We start from the raw sequence: 18,389 nt of genomic DNA on the forward strand, positions 1-18,389 counted from the left end.
GCAGCAATTCATGAAATTGATGTACTCATTACACATTTATCTGACATCTCTTTCCATTCCCTGAGCACCGGATCCCAACTCATAGCTCATTAGCACATGAATGAAAGAGCTACAATGTGCTAATTAGAGTCTATACAGTTATAGACTGGAATTACTTACAAGTGATTGATGTATGTGCATTTTGGCAAGATGGTAAATTGAATTTTCCAAAAGAGACTGCATTGTGAAATTTGCCAACTGCTAGACAATTTCAAAGACTAAGGTTTACGTAATAAGGTAGTTCAGTAAACTATGTGTTTGCCTGGAAAACAGTGTGTTTGCTCTAGATTGCAGGTTCGAACATGAGCTTGAGAAAAAGTGGACCAATTTAGATATTAATTGTACTTAAAAGTGTTATTTTATGATTTGCTTTAGCGAGTATGCTATGCAAATAATATACACGATTTTCTATTTCCTTGCGTGCAAACCTATAAAGCCATCATTTGTATGAAGTGTTTTTTTTTTAAGATGCAGGAACGTGATCCGGTCTCCGTATAATTTCAATGTTCGCAAGATTCACAAAGATTTTCCGAAGTGCAAACTATTCCTACGCCTGTACCAAGCCATAATGCACACGTGCAGGAATGGTGCATGCATCACACCGAAAGCAAGCGTAAAAATGGCCAATGTGTGCCCCGCCTGCTCACAGTCTATGTGTCACTGCACCTCAATAGTTTGCAAATGAGTTTGGAAAAGTGGATGGACGTAGGTGTGGCTTAGGGACAGCAATGTAAATGTGGTGCACACCAACAAAGAAGGAACGTTTTGAAGGTTCACAGAGGTTTCGGGGTGCAGTTACCACAGTTATCTGAACACTTAGGGCCTGATTCTCAAACTGCGCTCTGTAGTAGGCCCTGCAGAATTACAAAACGTATTACAAATTGCAGGTCACACACTACGTGCAGAATTTGACCCATCAGCATTACCACTGCTTGTGTGTGCAGCGTTCTCAGGACACATAGGCAGTGCTTAATTTGTAGATAAAAACGTGCAGGTGCTCAGAGTTCTCCTCTGAAACACGCAGCTGCTGCTATTGAATGTCCGAGCAAGGAATAATTAAGCAGCGTAATCCTTAAGCCATCTCGGGCCTCTTCAACACATTTAAAGCCATTCCCTGCCCCTTCAGCTCACTCCTGCAGCTTTCTGCTCTCTCCCATTGTGACGTTTTTTAAATTTTTCTCTTCCTCCGTTTTTCCCAAATGTGCCTTTTGCTCGCACCAAATGCTTGAGGCGGAAGAATTAGCGCCGCCCCTCAAAAATAAGTGCCGGTGCTCAGCATCGGAAACAACAAGCACAAATTAAGCCCTGCACATAGGCATACATTTTAGTAGTAGATATGGGAGGGACAAAGAAGAATGGCTCAAAGAAGGGGCAGACTTAGTACCAAAGGAGATGGGATAAGGGAAGAGTAAGAGGGGTTTTACTGCATCCATTTTAGGACATCCTCATTCCTCACTCCTCATCTCTACTTCTCATTCCTGCTTCTCATACCTGCTTCTCATCCATCATCCCTACTTCTCATCCATCATAGATCATCCCTACTTCTCATCCATCATCCCTACTTCTCATCCATCATCCACCATCCCTACTTCTCATCCATCATCCCTACTTCTCTTCCATCATCCTTACTTCTCATCCCTGCGTCTCATCCCTGCTTTTCATCCATCATCTCTACTTCTCATCCCCGCTTCTCATCCATCATATCTACTCCTCATTCATCATCCATCATCCCTACTCCTCATCCGTCATTCCTGCTTCTCATCCATCATCCCTACTTCTCATCCATCATACATCATCCCTACTTCTTATCCATCATCCCTACTTCTCTTCCATCATCCTTACTTCTCATCCCCGCGTCTCATCCCTGCTTCTCATCTATCATCTCTACTTCTCATCCATCAAACATCATCCCTACTTCTAATCCATCATCCCTACGTCTCATCTATCGTACATCAACCCTACTTCTCATCCATCATCCCTACTTCTCTTCCATCATCCCTACTTCTCATCCCTGCGTTTCATCCCTACTTCTCATCCATCATCCCTACCTCTCACCCCTGCTTTTCATCCATCATCCTTACTTCTCATCCATCATACATCAGCCCTACTTCTCATCCATCATCACTGCTTCTCTTCCATCATCCCTGCTTCTCACCATCATCCCTACTGCTCATCCATCATACATCATCCCTACTTATCCTCCATTATCCCAGCTTCCCATCCATCATACATCATCCCTACTTCTCATCCATCATCCCTAATTCTCTTCTATCATTCCTGCTTCTCATCCATCATACATCATCCCTAATTCGAATCCATCATCCCTGCTTCTCTTCCAACCTCCCTACTTCTCATCCCTCATCCCTACTTCTCATCCATCATACATCATCTTTTCGTTTCTTCCATCATCCCTGCTTCTCATCCCTCATTTCTGCTTCTCATCCCTACTTCTCTTCCATCATTCCTACTTCTCATCCCTCATCCCTGCTTCTCATCCCTACTTCTCATCCATCTTGCATCATTCCTACTTCTCATGCCTCAGTCAGCATCCCTACTCCTCATCCATCATTCCTACTCCTCATTCCTCATCCCTCAGTCATACCAAAACATTTTCAGTTTTATGTAACACACCTTCACACGGATACATATAAAACTGAAACCAGAATGGTTTTTGGTTGAACTGTAGATTACCTCTATAACCCTTTATCCAAGAGCTGATTTATAACCCAAACTGGGGCTCCTTGTATTTCCCAAACCAGCAGAGCTTTCTGCAGAGGCCTGTGTAAACAGAAAAACACTTAGTTAAATAAAATGAAATATTGTGCAGCCTTGAATTCACTGGAAACAAACAAAGAGTTGCATTTCCTCTCCTCCCTGGTCACCCACCATGTGCAATGAGAAGGCTGTTTTTCAGTGAAATAGAATGCAGCTCTCTCTCCTAACTCTGATTGGCTGTTGCCAACCAATCAGTGTGAAGGTGTGTCTCACAAAACTGGAAATTTGTTGGCATGAATGAGGAATGAGGTTTAGGGATGATGGATGAGGAGTAGGAATGATGGCTAAAGCATGAGAAGTAGGAATGATGGATGAGAAGTAGGGATGAGAAGCAGGGATGATGGAAGAGAAGCAGGGATGATGGATGAGAAGTAGGGATGATGTATGATGGATGAGAAGCAGGGGTGATGGATGAGACGGAGGTATAATGTATGATGGAAGAGAAGCAGGGATGATGGATGGGAAGTAGGGATGATGTACAGTGGATGAGAAGTAGGGATGATGGAAGAGAAGCAGGGCTGATGGATGAGGAGTAGGGATGATGGAAGAGAAGCAGGGATGATGGATGAGAAGTAGGGATGGTGTATGATGGATGATGGATGAGAAGCAGGGATATTGGATGAGAAGTAGGGATGATGGATGAGAAGTAGGGATGATGAAAGAGAAGCAGGGGTGATGGATGAGAGGTAGGGATGATGTATGATGAATGAGAAGTAGGGATGATGGAAGTGAAGCAGGTATGGTGAATGAGAGGTAGGGATGATGTATGATGGATGAGAAGCAGGGATGATGGAGGAAAAGTAGCGATGATGGATGAGAAGTAGGGATGATGGATAAGACGCAGGGATGAGAAGTAGGGATGATGGAAGAGAAGAAGGGATGATGAATGAGAAGTAGGGATGACGGATGATGGATGAGAAGTAGAGATGATGGATGAAAAGTAGGGATGATGGATGAGAAGTAGAGATGATATATGATGTATGAGAAGTAGGGATGATGGATGAGAAGTAGGTATGATAGAAGAGAGGCAGGGATGGTGGATGAGAAGTAGGGATGATGTTTGATGGATGATAAGTAGGGATGATGGATGAGAAGCAGAGATGATAAGTAGGGATGAGAATTGGGGATGAGGAGTGAGAAATGAGGATGTCCTAAAATGGATGCTGTAGAGGTTTAGGGAAAGTTAGGTAGCGGTTTACCCACCAACACAGCAGCATGCCAACTACAATAGTCTGGGTGTACAGACATGTAACTTACACTTTCGTAGGAAGTTTAAACTCGAGTTAGTGAATACTGAAAGTAATAAACTCACTCCAAAGTGTAAGCTTACTCCAAAGTGTAAACTTACTCAAAAGTTCAAGCTACCTTTGTGAACCAGGCTCAGGATGTGCAAGGAAATACACCCGGGCCAGGTTTTGTGGAAAGGAGAGTGTAGTGAAACGCACCAATCCATGCAGCATTCACAAATTGTGGGCATGGCAGGTTGGCATTAAAGGGGATATTGTAACTCACAAGGAAATAAATGTAACGAGGACATAATTTTGAGGTAGTAGCATTTCCCTACTCCCAGACATGCATAACTAGGCACTGAGGACGTCATATAGTAAGATCCGCAGAATAGGAGCGCATTGCCAACAAACTATACAATCATTGCGCTTTCAAAGGGGCACTCAGCACTATTTGTTCTGCTGATTCAATAATGCAGATTTTTTTCCAGTAGTACGACTTGCTCCTAGCGCCACGAAGCCTATGAACTAAAATGTGCTTTAAAAATTCACAGCTAATCGAGTAAGTAACCCATGAATAACTAGGTAATGCCTGAATTTCATGACATGCCCATATCATGCTCAAGCACAGGTGTGTGCATAACTTGGGTAACATGCCCAGTCCGTGCAATGTGCACAATATGCACATTATGCACGAGCTATATTTACATGAAGTATCAACTTATTCCTTTGTATAAGCATAGCTCATTCTATGCGCAAAAGAGAACGTTTTTACCTAGAACTTTGTGAAACTGTTTCTCTCCAAACAAACTCTAAAATGTAGCAGGTGAAACTCAAGGGTTAAATTAGAAGTTAATTCTTTATGTATTGTTCCTCGTGCACAGACACGTGGACAGAGGTGCTTTGGTTTTCTGTCTGGTGATGTCGCCTGGCTGCACGAGAACAGCCCACCACATCCATCTCTCCTTTGCTAAAGAACAGCTCTTGATTAAGAGTTCTTTTCATGCCAGACCGAGAGACGGCTGAAGTGTGGCAACAATCAGAGTGTAAACCGAGAGACGGCTGGAGTGTGGCCACAATCAGAGGGTGAACCGACAGACGGCTGGAGTGTGGCCACAAAGAGAGTGTAAACTGAGAGACGGCTGAAGTGTGGCCACAAAGAGAGTGTAAACCGAGAGACGGCTGAAGTGTGGCCACAATGAGAGTGTAAACCGAGAGACGACTGGAGTGTGGCAACAATCAGAGTGTAAACCGAGAGACAGCTGAAGTGTGGCCACGACGAGAGTGTAAACCGAGAGACGACTGGAGTGTGGCAACAATCAGATGGTAAACCGAGAGACGGCTGGAGTGTGGCAACAATCAGATGGTAAACCGAGAGACGGCTAAAGTGTGACAACAATCAGAGTGTAAACCGAGAGACGGCTGGAGTGTGGCAACAATCAGAGTGTAAACCGAGAGATGGCTAAAGTGTGGCCACAATGAGAGTGTAAACTGAGAGACGACTGGAGTGTGGCAACAATCAGAGTGTAAACCGAGAGACAGCTGAAGTGTGGCCACGACGAGAGTGTAAACCGAGAGACGACTGGAGTGTGGCAACAATCAGATGGTAAACTGAGAGACGGCTGGAGTGTGGCAACAATCAGATGGTAAACCGAGAGACGGCTGGAGTGTGGCAACAATCAGAGTGTAAACCGAGAGATGGCTAAAGTGTGACAACAATCAGAGTGTAAACCGAGAGACGGCTGGAGTGTGGCAACAATCAGAGTGTAAACCGAGAGATGGCTGAAGTGTGGCCACAATCAGAGTGTAAACCGAGAGACGGCTGAAGTGTGGCCACAATGAGAGTGTAAACCGAGAGACGGCTGGAGTGTGGCCACAATCAGAGTGTAAACCGAGAGACGGCTGAAGTGTGGCCACAATCAGAGGGCGAACCGAGAGACGGCTGGAGTGTGGCCACAATCAGAGTGTAAACCGAGAGACGGCTGAAGTGTGGCCACAATCAGAGAGTAAACCGAGAGACGGCTGAAGTGTGGCCACAATGAGAGTGTAAACCGAGAGACGGCTGGAGTGTGGCCACAATCAGAGTGTAAACCGAGAGACGGCTGGAGTGTGGCCACAATCAGAGTGTAAACCGAGAGACGGCTGAAGTGTGGCCACAATCAGAGGGCGAACCGAGAGACGGCTGGAGTGTGGCCACAATCAGAGTGTAAACCGAGAGACGGCTGAAGTGTGGCCACAATCAGAGAGTAAACCGAGAGACGGCTGAAGTGTGGCCACAATCAGAATGTAAACCGAGAGGCGGCTGGAGTGTGGCCACAATCAGAGTGTAAACCGAGAGACGGCTGGAGTGTGGCCACAATCAGAGTGTAAACCGAGAGACGGCTGGAGTGTGGCCACAATCAGAGTGTAAACCGAGAGACGGCTGGAGTGTGGCCACAATCAGAGTGTAAACCGAGAGACGGCTGAAGTGTGGCCACAATCAGAGGGCGAACCGAGAGACGGCTGGAGTGTGGCCACAATCAGAGTGTAAACCGAGAGACGGCTGAAGTGTGGCCACAATCAGAGAGTAAACCGAGAGACGGCTGAAGTGTGGCCACAATCAGAATGTAAACCGAGAGGCGGCTGGAGTGTGGCAGATGAGATTTGTTAGGGTGATGAGACGCGCGCCTGTCTGTGTGCCAACAGACTGCGCTCAGAGTAACATTCCTGGCCAACAAGCATTGTCAAACCACATGCAGCAAAGCCAAGTGGGAGAACTGGTGTGTGTGTGATAATAACAAGAAATAACAAAGATAGCAACAATCCGAATAATAACAACAACAATAATAATAATACTGCTAATAATAAAAATAATTACATAATAATAACAATAACAACAGCAGCAATAATAACATTAGCAGTAATAAAAAATAATAATGATACTACTACTACTAATAATAATAATAACAATGATAATAATAATAATAATAATAATAATAATAGTTATTATTACTACAATTATAATAATAACGATTATTATCATTAGTAGTATTATTACTATTATTAGTATAACATTAATAACAATTATTATTATTATCATCATTAGTAGTATTATTACTATTATTAGCATATCATTAATAACAATTATTATCATCATTAGTAGTATTATTACTATTATTAGCATAGCATTAATAACACATTATTATTACTAATAACTAATACTACTAATAATATCGACAATAATGTTAATAATTATGCTCGCCCATTATTATAATACTCATCATTATCATTACTATTACTAATGACACGAACAGTACTAATAATAATATTAATAATTACGTTTGCACATTATTATCATTGTTGCTGTTGTCGTTGCAACAATCGTGCTCGTTTTACACGAGGTTCCAAGCCACACTCTCGCAAGCTCTGGAAGAACCGGTGTTTTATTAGCTAATTCTGGCAGGGGGTAGGTCGGTCCCCTTGGACTCCAAACAACCGAGTTCCATCCCCAGGTTCTGGGCTTAAAACAACAAATTAAAGGCCAGTGGGCAAGCAACGCCCCTCTGGGTCCCACATTTTAAGTATGTGTCATGTACAAACGCAAACGTCTCATTTAAATACCCTATCTGCACACAGTTCACGTTCACCCCAAAATGTGCTCTGTTTTTAAAACGCGATGGTTGAAATTCTCCTGCTACAACAAAAATGTCTCTTTGCATTATTCCATGCAGCTGGGTCCGCGTGTACCAATTACAAACGTAGCACATGCAAGGCTGTAGACCCTCTCTAGGTTTTGCAATATTGCACGACATTATATTGGAATACGCCGATTGATGTAACTGGCCAGTTACTGTATAACTTTAATTCGGTTCGAATAAACTCATCCCTCTATGAATCATATTAACTCAGAGCCAAAATAAATGTCTAATTTAGAAAATAATGATGGCTGCATCTTTCTGATGATGGTCAAATTTGTGATCAAATTCAGTAAAGGACATTGTCCAGCATCCGGTCTTTAAATAATAAACCCGCAGTACTTACAAGTCTGAGGTGGTCGCTCCTTTTTTTCTTGAAGAGCAGAGAAGACCTGGGATGCCGAGTGGTTTTTGAGAAGCACCCGAAGGCGGTTTGCAAGACGCGTGTTTAAAAGGCTGCTGGGATCCCGCCCCCTGTCCAATGCTGAGAAGACGGGGGAAGGGTCTTTTCCCTGCCGGTAATCACAGCTCTGCTCTCTTTCAGCCATATGGCCGTGGTCATGTGGAAAAGGCCAACCTTCACTCTGCGTTGATTCCTAAAAAGACAAGCATTTGCAATGCAATAGCTCGCGCCTATTTCTAACAAGTTAATTGTCATCTTTTGACAACAGCGCACACGAACAAAAACAAAAGAAAAAAACATGAGTGGAAGCTGAGAAAAGACGACTTAACAAAATAAAATAATGTTAGATTTAAAAAACAAAACTGTGCGTTTTTTGTTTGGCTTGCTGGGTGCATTTTTGCCACTCACAAGCCTTCTGTTTGTGGGCACTGGAAGTTAGAACAAAATAGTACCTCGATCACTTTGGGAGCAGCGGATGGGCATTAATAAAATTGAAATCAATTAGTGTTTGATCCCTGCTCCACACAAAGGAACAGAAATGATCCCAGGCGTGCCTTGATGAAGTATGAGGCGGTAAACAAATGGTGAGCAACAGGCAGGCTCCAAGTCCTTTACTGAACACAACAGAGTCTTACATACGAGACGCATGCGCAAGCATGGCTCAAACCTAAAATCTATATTTTTCAACTCCCCCGAAATGATTTGGTTTTAATGCGTGAACTCTCAACATGCTACTGTTTCAGTATGTAATGTGTAGGTATAAAAAAGTAACATTTCTGAATATAAAAAAAATAGAGCATATTCTTAAGAATGTAGTAGCTATACTGTTATTAGTTGTGAATTGTTTTCTAGGCGAGTGTAAAAAGTCCATTCAAATTGGATTTTTCACCTGCTTTTGCCCTAAATACCGTATCATGATTGGAAACCTCAAATTTTTAGCTGCGGACAAGCTCTTTCAATGTATATGCACATTCCATATAAGACTTTAAATGAAAGTCACTAAAAGGGCCATCCGCTGAATGCCACAGTACACCTTCAAGCCATGACGTCAGCAACAAAGAAATATTCGAGAATGCCTATTTTTAGGTCTACCCTGCCAGACCGCCCATGCAGTCTGGTTGGAAAAGATCTTTTGTGGGCTTTCCGAGAAATTCCAGTGGGCTTACAGCTCCATTTCATACCATGCCTGATTCTTATTTGATGGCTTGCCCTGTCCATCCTGTGTCTTTTCCTCCCACAGAGCATAGCCTCATTCTTGAGTCCTTCCATTGCTCATTTTAGGAACCATTTTGTTTCTTTTTGCTTAAGCACTCCTTCATGTTGGATGGATAAATTGAAAAATAAAGCTGATGGAGCCATCATCTTTTTGCAATCGTGTGCATTTTTTCTAGCTCATGCGCCTATCCATCAGTTGAATGACGCAACCTCAATTCCACCTTCAATTTATTTTGATGTTTGCTGCACATTGTTCTGACGCTGTACAGCACCGCCAAAAACAATTGGTGTCCCAAAGACAAGAATTATTGGATTTTCCAATTTCTATTTCTTTTTGCCTAGGCACACCACGAGAGCTCATGTGTTTTCCAGTTCTCACCCTCCTTTGTTTCTCTCTTCAACAAATATCTGTCCTCACACTCTTTGTCCAGTGTTGCTTTCTTGCACATTAGCTCACTCCCCTGTATTGCTCTCTTTTGGGTGCTGCTTTTCCCCTCCAACAACTTCTTCCTGTTCCTTTCTACATCATCCATCCACTGCTCCTTTGTCCCCCGTCTGCACCACCATATATATATATATATATATATATATATATATATATATATTTTTTTTTTCTTCACTTAAAAATCAAAGGTTACAGGGACGTTATAGTTAGGCTCACATTTTAAACATGCGAAACCATAGAAATCCACCAGTTATAGTTAGAGTTACCTCAAGTAACTATAACTCATGTCCTAAGGTAACTATAACTCACACCCCCGCCAGACCCTGTGGCCAACCCCCCTAACCACACGACCCCATGCTGAGCACAGCGCTTTGGCCGTGTGAGGCAGAAGTTGGCCACAGTGTCTCTGGGTGTCAGAATATGTGAGAGGATGTATCCGGGGGTGAGAGTGGATGTGAGAGTGTCTGTCTGGGTGTGAGAGTGCATACATCAGTGTTTTAGTGGATGCGTCAGTGTGCGTGGGTTTGTGAGTGGGTGCATGAGGCTGGTGGTGGGTCTGTGAGTGGCTGTGTGAGTCTGAGTGGGAGAGTAACTGTCTGAGAGGGTACATGCAGATCTGACTGGGGATGTGAGTGGGTGCACAAAGCTCTGAGTGGGTCTGTGAGCGGCTGTGTGAGTGTCTGAGTAAGTGTCTGAGTGGGTGTGTGTTAGACTTTTCATCCTTGGTGTGGTCTCCCTTAACTTTTTGCCTCTGTTCCCCAAGTTGTTGATGTGTGCTGGACTCTGATTTTGCTGTTTTTGTTACTCTGGGCACTTTACCACTGCTAACCAGTGCTAAAGTGCAAGTGCTCCTTTACAAAATGTGTATGTGATTAGTTTATCCATGATTGGCATATTTGATTTACTAGTAAGTCCCTAGTAAAGTGCACTAGAGGTGCCCAGGGCCTGTAAATCAAATGCCACTAGTGGGCCTGCAGCACTGGTTGTGCCACCCACATAAGCAGCTCTCTAATCATGACTCAGACCTGCCACTGTAGTGTCTGTGTGTGCAGTTCTACCTGTAAATTCGACTTTGCAAGTGTACCCACTTGCCAGGCCTAAACCTTCCCTTTTCTTACATGTCAGACACCCCTAAGGTAGGCCCTGGGTAGCCCGAAGGGCAGGGTGCAGTGTATGGTAAGGTAGGACATATAGTAATGTGTTTTATATGCCCTGACAGTGAAATATTGCTAAATTCGTTTTTCACTGTTGCAAGGCCTGTCCCTCTCATAGGTTAACATGGGGACTACCTTTAAATCTGATTAAAGTGTAGATTCGCTTTGGGAGTGGATGGACATGTGGAGTTTGGGGTCTCTGAGCTCACAATTTAAAAATACATCTTTTAGTAAAGTTGATTTTGAGATTGTGCGTTTGAAAATGCCACTTTTAGAAAGTGAGCATTTTCTTGCTTATTCCATTTCTGTGACTCTGCCTGTTTGTGGATTCCCTGTCTTGGTCAGTTTGACAGTTGAGCTGGTTGCACCTCACATTAGACAGTGACACAAAGGGAGCTGGGGTGTAACCTGCATTTCCTGATTAGCCATCTCTGCTAGGAGGGAGGGGTTGAGTGGTCACTCTCATCTGGAAGGACTGTGCCTGTCCTCACACAATGCCGTCTCCAACCCCCTGGTGACTGTCTGGGGCCTGGCCTGGGAAAGGCAGGATTTCACATTCAGAAGAGACTTTACTTTGGAGTAAGCCTACTTCAAAGGAGAAATTGGGTATAAGAAGAGCACCCAAAACCACAGACTTTAGAACACTTCTGGAAACAAGAGGAACCTCTGCCTGGAGAAGTGCTGCCCTGCCTGTGACTGTGCTTTGTGGAGCTTTCCTGCAGTTGCTGCTTCTGCCAGAGTAAGAGGGCAAAGACTGGACTTTGTGTGCCTTCCATCTTGTGAAGAAACCTCCAAGGGCTTGATTTAGAGCTTGCCTCCTGTTGTTTGAAGTCTCAGGGACAGCAAAGACTTCTCCCTGCCAGCACCAGGAGTCTCTGGAGAGACTCCTGCTCTGACAAGTGGTGCCCTATCCAGTCCCTTGGCCCTTAAAAGGAAAACTGGTGGAAATCCAAGGAAATTGACTTTTGGACAACTTCGGACCGCCGCCGCTGCTGAATCTGGGGACGCCACCTGCACCCAACGCCGTGACCTTCGCTGGAACGCGACACTCTTCGCAGGCCCGACGCGGCTGCAGCCCCGCGGAAGTCCGCTACTATGTTGAAGTTGCCGCACCACGTCATGACCGATGCCCCTCGAAGTGCGCAGATTCAACTTTTCGCACCGACACCACGATCCCCGACTTCTCGCATCGACTTGTTTTCACTCTTCACTAAAGGTACTGTACTTGGGGGTCTACGCGACTGTGTGTTCGGCGCCGCTGGTGTCAGCTTGTTGGGAACGACTCCGTTGCGACGCCGTGTTAACACCTCATTGAAGCATTTTGTGTTTCTAAGCGCTATTTTTTAGTTTAATCTTTAAAAATTCATAACTTGACTTGTGTATGTCAGATTTTTGTCGTTTTGGTTTTGTTTTGTTTAGATAAATATTTCCTATTTTTCTAAACTGGTGTTGTGTCATTTTGTAGTGTTTTCATTAAGTTACTGTTTGTGTTGGTACAAATACTTTGCACCTAACACTCTGAAGTTAAGCCTACTGCTCTGCCAAGCTACCAAGGGGGTAAGCAGGGGTCAGCTGAGGGTGATTCTCTTTTACCCTGACTAGAGTGAGGGTGCTTGCTTGAACAGGGGGTAACCTGACTGTCAACCAAAGACTCCATTTCTAACAGTGTGTGAGTGGGAGAAAAAGATTGAAAGAGAGAGAAAGTGAGAGGGAGAGAGATAGCAAGTTTTTCAGGCTTTGATGTATGATATACTTAGAATAAGATATTTCTGCACAATTTGAAAAGAAAAATGTATTTGTTATTTAAAAAGAGTAAGATCACCTTTCAGTATAAGCATGAAACATTTTTACTTAAACACAAATTAGGGAAACAAGCCCAGCTGGACTCAAATCCTGAACCCTCAGTCTGAAGGTCTGTGACCTTCACTGAGCTATTCAACATTTTTTGTAGCCCTTTATGGGCTATATGGGACAGCAGAGGAGCCTTCATGCCGCCGTTCCTTCATTTTTTTTATTGTATTTTATGAGAAGCCAATTATGGGCTATCTGGGATGCGGGGAGCTTCAAGGCCTCCCGCAGGCCCATTTGTTTCAGCAACCAGGGAGCTGCTTTAAGCAGAAGCTCCCTGGAGAGTGAAGCAAACCTTTAATCTCTGTTCTCTACATGCAGACTTGCAAGCAGGGATCAGAGATGAAAGGTCTGGTGTTTTTACAATGGGACCTGCCTGACAGGTCCAGCTGTCAATAACCGGATTGTTTGCTGTGACTTGGCAGCAGCTTTAAAGCTGCAGCCGTGCCACAGCAAACAGCTATGTCCTGGGGTGGGCACCCCAGGACATAGCAGGAGCTGGCCCTGGAGGGTGGTGGTCCCCAGGGCCATCAGGGGCCCCTTCTAATGTGTTAGAAGCCCTGGGGAGGTGGTGATCCCCGGGCACCCCCTTTCTTTTTCAAACTATTTTTCCCAGGGAGGTGGTGATTCCTGGGGCAGTGTGGGGGGGGCATGCGGCCACTTCGCACCATATTTATTGATAGCCCTGGGGAGGTGGTGGTCCAGGGTAGCAGGGGGGCTGCACGCCCTGCATTATATTTATTAATAGCCCCAGGGAGGTGGTAGTCCCCGGGGCAGCGTGGGGAGCGCGGCCCCCCTGCATAAGTATTAAGTATTAAGAGAGGGGAGGTGGTGGTCCCCGGGTTGTGGGGGTCGTGTGCCCCCGCATATTGTTTATGGCCCCAGGGAGGGGGAGTTGCCTGGGGCAGCAGAGGGGTTCATGACCCCGCATATTATTTATAAGCCCCGGGGAGGTGGCGGTCCCCGGGGCAGCAGGAGTGGACCAGGAGGCCCACCCTGCATTATTCTGCAAATGGCCCTGGGACTTGGCCCACCTGGATGCTTTAAAATGACAAAGCATGGAAGCCCATGCTTTGCTTTTTTTAAAAAAGTTTTGGCACGGATTTGCGACCCCGTAGTGACTCTGTGGATTGTCTTTAAAAAAAAATGCTTTTTAGCCCTGGGGTTCCCTTTGGGATGCCAGCACCAGAGCCAACGGGTCAGGGTGTTCGTACCCTGGCCCCTTTTCTTTATTTTTTACCTTCTTTCTGGGATTCGCCTGAAGGAGAGTCCCAACATGGCTGACAACATTTCAACGGCTTCCTTGTTGAAGTGTTGTCAGCTAATCAGATCTCAGCATGAGATCGGGATGGGTCGTAAATCCTTTGCGTCCCCGTATATACAAGTTGGTTTTCCATTAATTTCTCAAAAACTACTGAACTAATTTACACCAAAAAAAAAAGGTTGCTTTCTGGACTAGGACCTCCCTTTCTACCAAATTTGGTGTAATTCTGTCCAGTAGTTTTGGCGCTATCGCGGTTCAAAATCCCTATGGAAAAATGAATGGGGAAGAAGTTTTTTTGGCCCCCCATTTTTCTAGACCCCTCCTGGAGGGATCACCCCAAAACTTTCCAGACAGCAGCTGACGTGACTGACAATTTTTTGGGGAAAATTTTGTGGAGATTTGTCAAGCGCCGCCAAAGATATAGGCAAGCTATTAAATATGGAAACTAGGTCCTAACTACAACTACCTAGTGGCGACTGGGTAATAGTTATATATATATATATATATATATACATATATACATACATATATTGTTAACCAAAACAGTCCACAAAGTAGCACTACACAATTGCCAGTGTTCCCGGAAATGGGAAACACTCCGTAGCGAACTTTCTTTTTATTAATCCATAAACAGTCAATACGTTTCAACACAACGGTCTTGTTCATGACTGTTAGTCCTACTTTCATGTTGTCAATAAATATGTTTTTTTGACCCAATGCATTCTGGATCTCGTAGTTCAGGTCCATATATACATGTAAGTGTTTCAATGACAAAACAATTTTTTAGGAGAGAAAAACATTATATAAGTTTTCATTTTTGCTACGTTCCACCAATGTTATTACATGTATGCATTTTTCAAGATAATTATACATTTTCTTTGCTTAACATATATATATATATATATATATATATATATATATATATATATATATATAGATGCAGATATAGATATATATTTATATATTTATAATTATTATTTTTTGGGGAAGCACCATGCAGGAAAATGCTGCTTAAAAAAGGCTCTTTGACACTACTTCTGTTTAATTTGTCTTCGTGTACAAATCTACAGAGTCCCTCTCAGATAGGTAAATAAAACAAGCATTGGCAAAGCCAATAAATCTCGCCTATACAACACTTGGCAATACGATTTTGCCATGTTGTACACCAGTGTGGCTGCTGTTCAGCATGGCTAAAAGTTAAAGGGGTGGAGTGCCATAGAGTGGAGTGAGGAGAAGTGTCGCAGAGTAGATTTGTTGGTATACTGTGGCACAGAGTGGAGTAGGGGAGTATAATGTTGTAGAGTTCAGTAGAAGGGAGCAGAGTTCAGTGGTTCAGTCACCGAGAGTGTCGTAGAGTGCAGTGTTGTAGAGTGGAGTGGTGAAGAGTGAAGTGAAGTAGGGTGGAATAAGGTAAAGTGAGCTGGAGTGGATTGAGGTAGTGGGCTGGACTGACTTGGAGTAGAGTGGGGTGGATTGGATTGGGGCAGAGTGGGAAGGAATGATTGGACTATGGTGGATTGCAGGGGGGTGGATTGAAATGAGGTGATGTGGTTTGGATTGGGGTGGATTGGAGTAGGGTGGATTAGATTAGATTGGGGTGGGTGGTTTGAGTTGGAGTGATAGGACAAGGGTGGGGTGGACTGGACTAAGGTGAGGTGGATTGGATTGGAGTGGGGTGGTTTTGAGTTGGGTGAATTGGAGTGGGGTGGATTACATTGAACTGGAGTGGAGTAGATTGGGGTGGGGTAGACTGGATTTATTGAACTGGAGTGGGGTGGATTTGATTGGAGTGGGGTGAATTGGATTGGAGTGGGGTAGATTGGACTAGAGTGGTGTGGACTGGATTGTAGTGGGGTGAGTTGGACTCAAGTGGGGTGGATTGGATAGAAGTGGGGTGAATGAACTGGGGTGGATTGAGGTAGAGTGGGGTGGATTACAGTAGATTGGATTGGAGTGGAGTGGGGTAGATTGGAGTGGAGACGGGTGGATTGGAGTGGAGTGGGGTGGGCTGGATTGGATTGGGGTGGAGTGGATGGGGTAGATTGGATTGGAGTGGGGTGAATGGAAATGGGGTGGGGTTGACTGGAGTGGGGTGAATTGGATTGAAGTAGGGTGGAGTGGGGAGGGGTGATTGGATTGAATTTGGGTGGGTTGGACTGTGGTGGGTTGGATTGGGGTGGATTGGATTAGAGTGGATGGATTGGAGTGGAATGGAATGAAATGGAGTGGGGTGAATTGGAATGGAGTAGGGTTGGGTGGAGTAGACACAGTGGACTGGATTGATGCGGGTGGACTGGACTAGGGTGGACTGAGGTGGGGTGGAATGAAGTAGGTGTATTAGTTTGGAGTTGGGTGGATTGGTGTGGGGTGGACTTGATTGGATTTGAGGGAACTGGTTTTGAGTGGGATGGATTGTGGTGGATTCGACTGGGGTGGAGTGGGTGGGTTGGATTGGTGCGGGGTAGAGTGGATTGGAGTAGGGTGGTTTTGACTGGAGTGGCTGGTTTTGATTGGAGTGAGGTGGATTGTGGTGGACTGGATTGGGTACAAGTGGGGTGGATTGGTATGAAGTGAATTGAATTGGAGTGGGGTAGAATGGATTGGGATGAATTGGATTGGTGTGGGGTAGATTAGACTGGAGTGGGGTGGATTTGAGTGGGGTGAATTGGGATGTAGTGAGGTGGATTGGATTGGGGAGAGGAGGATTGGATTGAAGTGGTGCAGATTGTTTTGGAGTGGATTAGGCAGATTGATTTGGATGGGAGTGGGGCAGATTGAAGTGGGAGGGAGATTGTTCTGGATTGCAGTGGGGCAGATCTGAGTGAGATAGATTGTTTTGGATTGGAGTGGAGCAGACTGAATTGGGACAAATTGTTTTTGTATTGGAGTGGGGCAGATTGCTTTGGACTGCAGTGGGGCAGATTGATTTGGATTGGAGTGGGTCAGATGGTTTTGGATTGGAGTGGGGCAGATTTTTGGGGATTGGAGTTGGGAACATTGGAGTGAGGCAGATTGTTTTGGATTGGAGTGGGGTAGATTGTAGTGAATTGTAGTGGAGCAGATTGGATTGGGTTGTGGTGGACTGGATTAGAGTGAGTGTGGATTTGATTGGGGTGAATTGGAGTGTGACAGATTGTAGTGAGGCAGATTGTTTTGGAATTCAGTGGGTCACATTGGAGTGGAGTGGAGTGGACTGGAGTTGGGCAGATTGTTCTGAATTGGAGTGGGGCAGAATGGAGTGCATGGATTGGAGTGGGCAGACTGTTTTGGATTGGAAAAGGGCAGATTGTTTTGGATTGGAGTGGTGCAGATTGCTGTTATTGGAAGGGTAGATTGTTTTGGATTTTGAGTGGGGCAGATTGTTTTAGTTTGGAGCGGGCAGATGGTTTTGGGTTGGAGTGCAGCAGATTAGATTGGGGCAGATTTGAGTGAGGGTTGGGAAGATTGCAGTGTGATGATTGGGGTGAGGTGTTTGAATTGCAGTGGGGTAGATTAGCTTGGTCTTGGGTGGGCTGGATTGATCTTGAGTAAATTGGATTGAGTGGGGTGGATTGATGTGAGTAAGGTGGGGTGGATTGTCGTCGATTGGAGTGGGGGGATTAGTTTGGGTATGGTGGATTGGGATGTAGTTCATGATTTTGTGTTAAAGCATAGTTTTGAAAATTACACAAAAAACAAGCAATGTCGATCTGCAACATTTAGAACAAGATAATCGTTATCTCTTGAGAACAGTGCCACGAGCAAAAAAAAACATGAGTGCAAAGTGAGAAAAGAAGATATCATAAAATAGAAGAAACAAGTTAACTATAGAAAATAAAACTTTGCAATTTTGTTTGTCCTCCAGGGCACGTTTTGGCAGTCACACGCTTTCTGTTTGCAGGGCCCTAGAAGTAAAAAAAAAGTACATCAATCACATCAGGAGCAGCGGATGGACACTGATTAAATTGAATCAATCAGTGCTTGGTCCCTGCTCCACAGACAGGAAAGAAAATTATGCAAACCTGCAGTGACCCATTACAGGGCTGTAAAGACGAGTGCCACGCAAACCAACAAATGGTAAGCAACGGACGGGCTCTAAGCCCACTGTAAGATTACAATAGTCACGAAGAGACAGCGCATGTACTGTCTAGCCGAAACCTAAAAAGGGCTCCTGCATCATTTTGTAGTTATGCTTATGTGTGATGAACCATGCTTCCACCATCCCGCATGTGCGCACCTTCAAAATGTTGTGCTCACTGTGGTTGTGTCGTTGCACCTCTATTTTATTTATTTATATTTTTTCTTTTGACCATGTTGCCCAGCACCATGGCAATGTTCTACAACATTTCCAAAAGGCATTGACAAAG

At 44.5% G+C, this 18,389-nt stretch overlaps 1 protein-coding gene across 1 annotated transcript in view; it reads right to left on the minus strand.

The window, feature by feature from the left end:
* COL6A6 (collagen type VI alpha 6 chain) overlaps positions 1–8,128 on the minus strand; it is a 446,491-nt gene extending 438,363 nt beyond the window's left edge. The window contains exons 1-2 of the mRNA XM_069212366.1: positions 8,061–8,128; positions 2,731–2,817 (exon numbers count right to left, since the gene is read on the minus strand). The gene's annotated coding sequence lies outside the window, so the exon portion shown is untranslated. The remainder of the gene's footprint in view (positions 1–2,730; positions 2,818–8,060) is intronic.
* Positions 8,129–18,389: the final 10,261 nt, after the last annotated feature.

Source organism: Pleurodeles waltl, chromosome 10 (assembly GCF_031143425.1).
Source record: "Pleurodeles waltl isolate 20211129_DDA chromosome 10, aPleWal1.hap1.20221129, whole genome shotgun sequence".
Taxonomy (NCBI): domain Eukaryota; kingdom Metazoa; phylum Chordata; class Amphibia; order Caudata; family Salamandridae; genus Pleurodeles; species Pleurodeles waltl.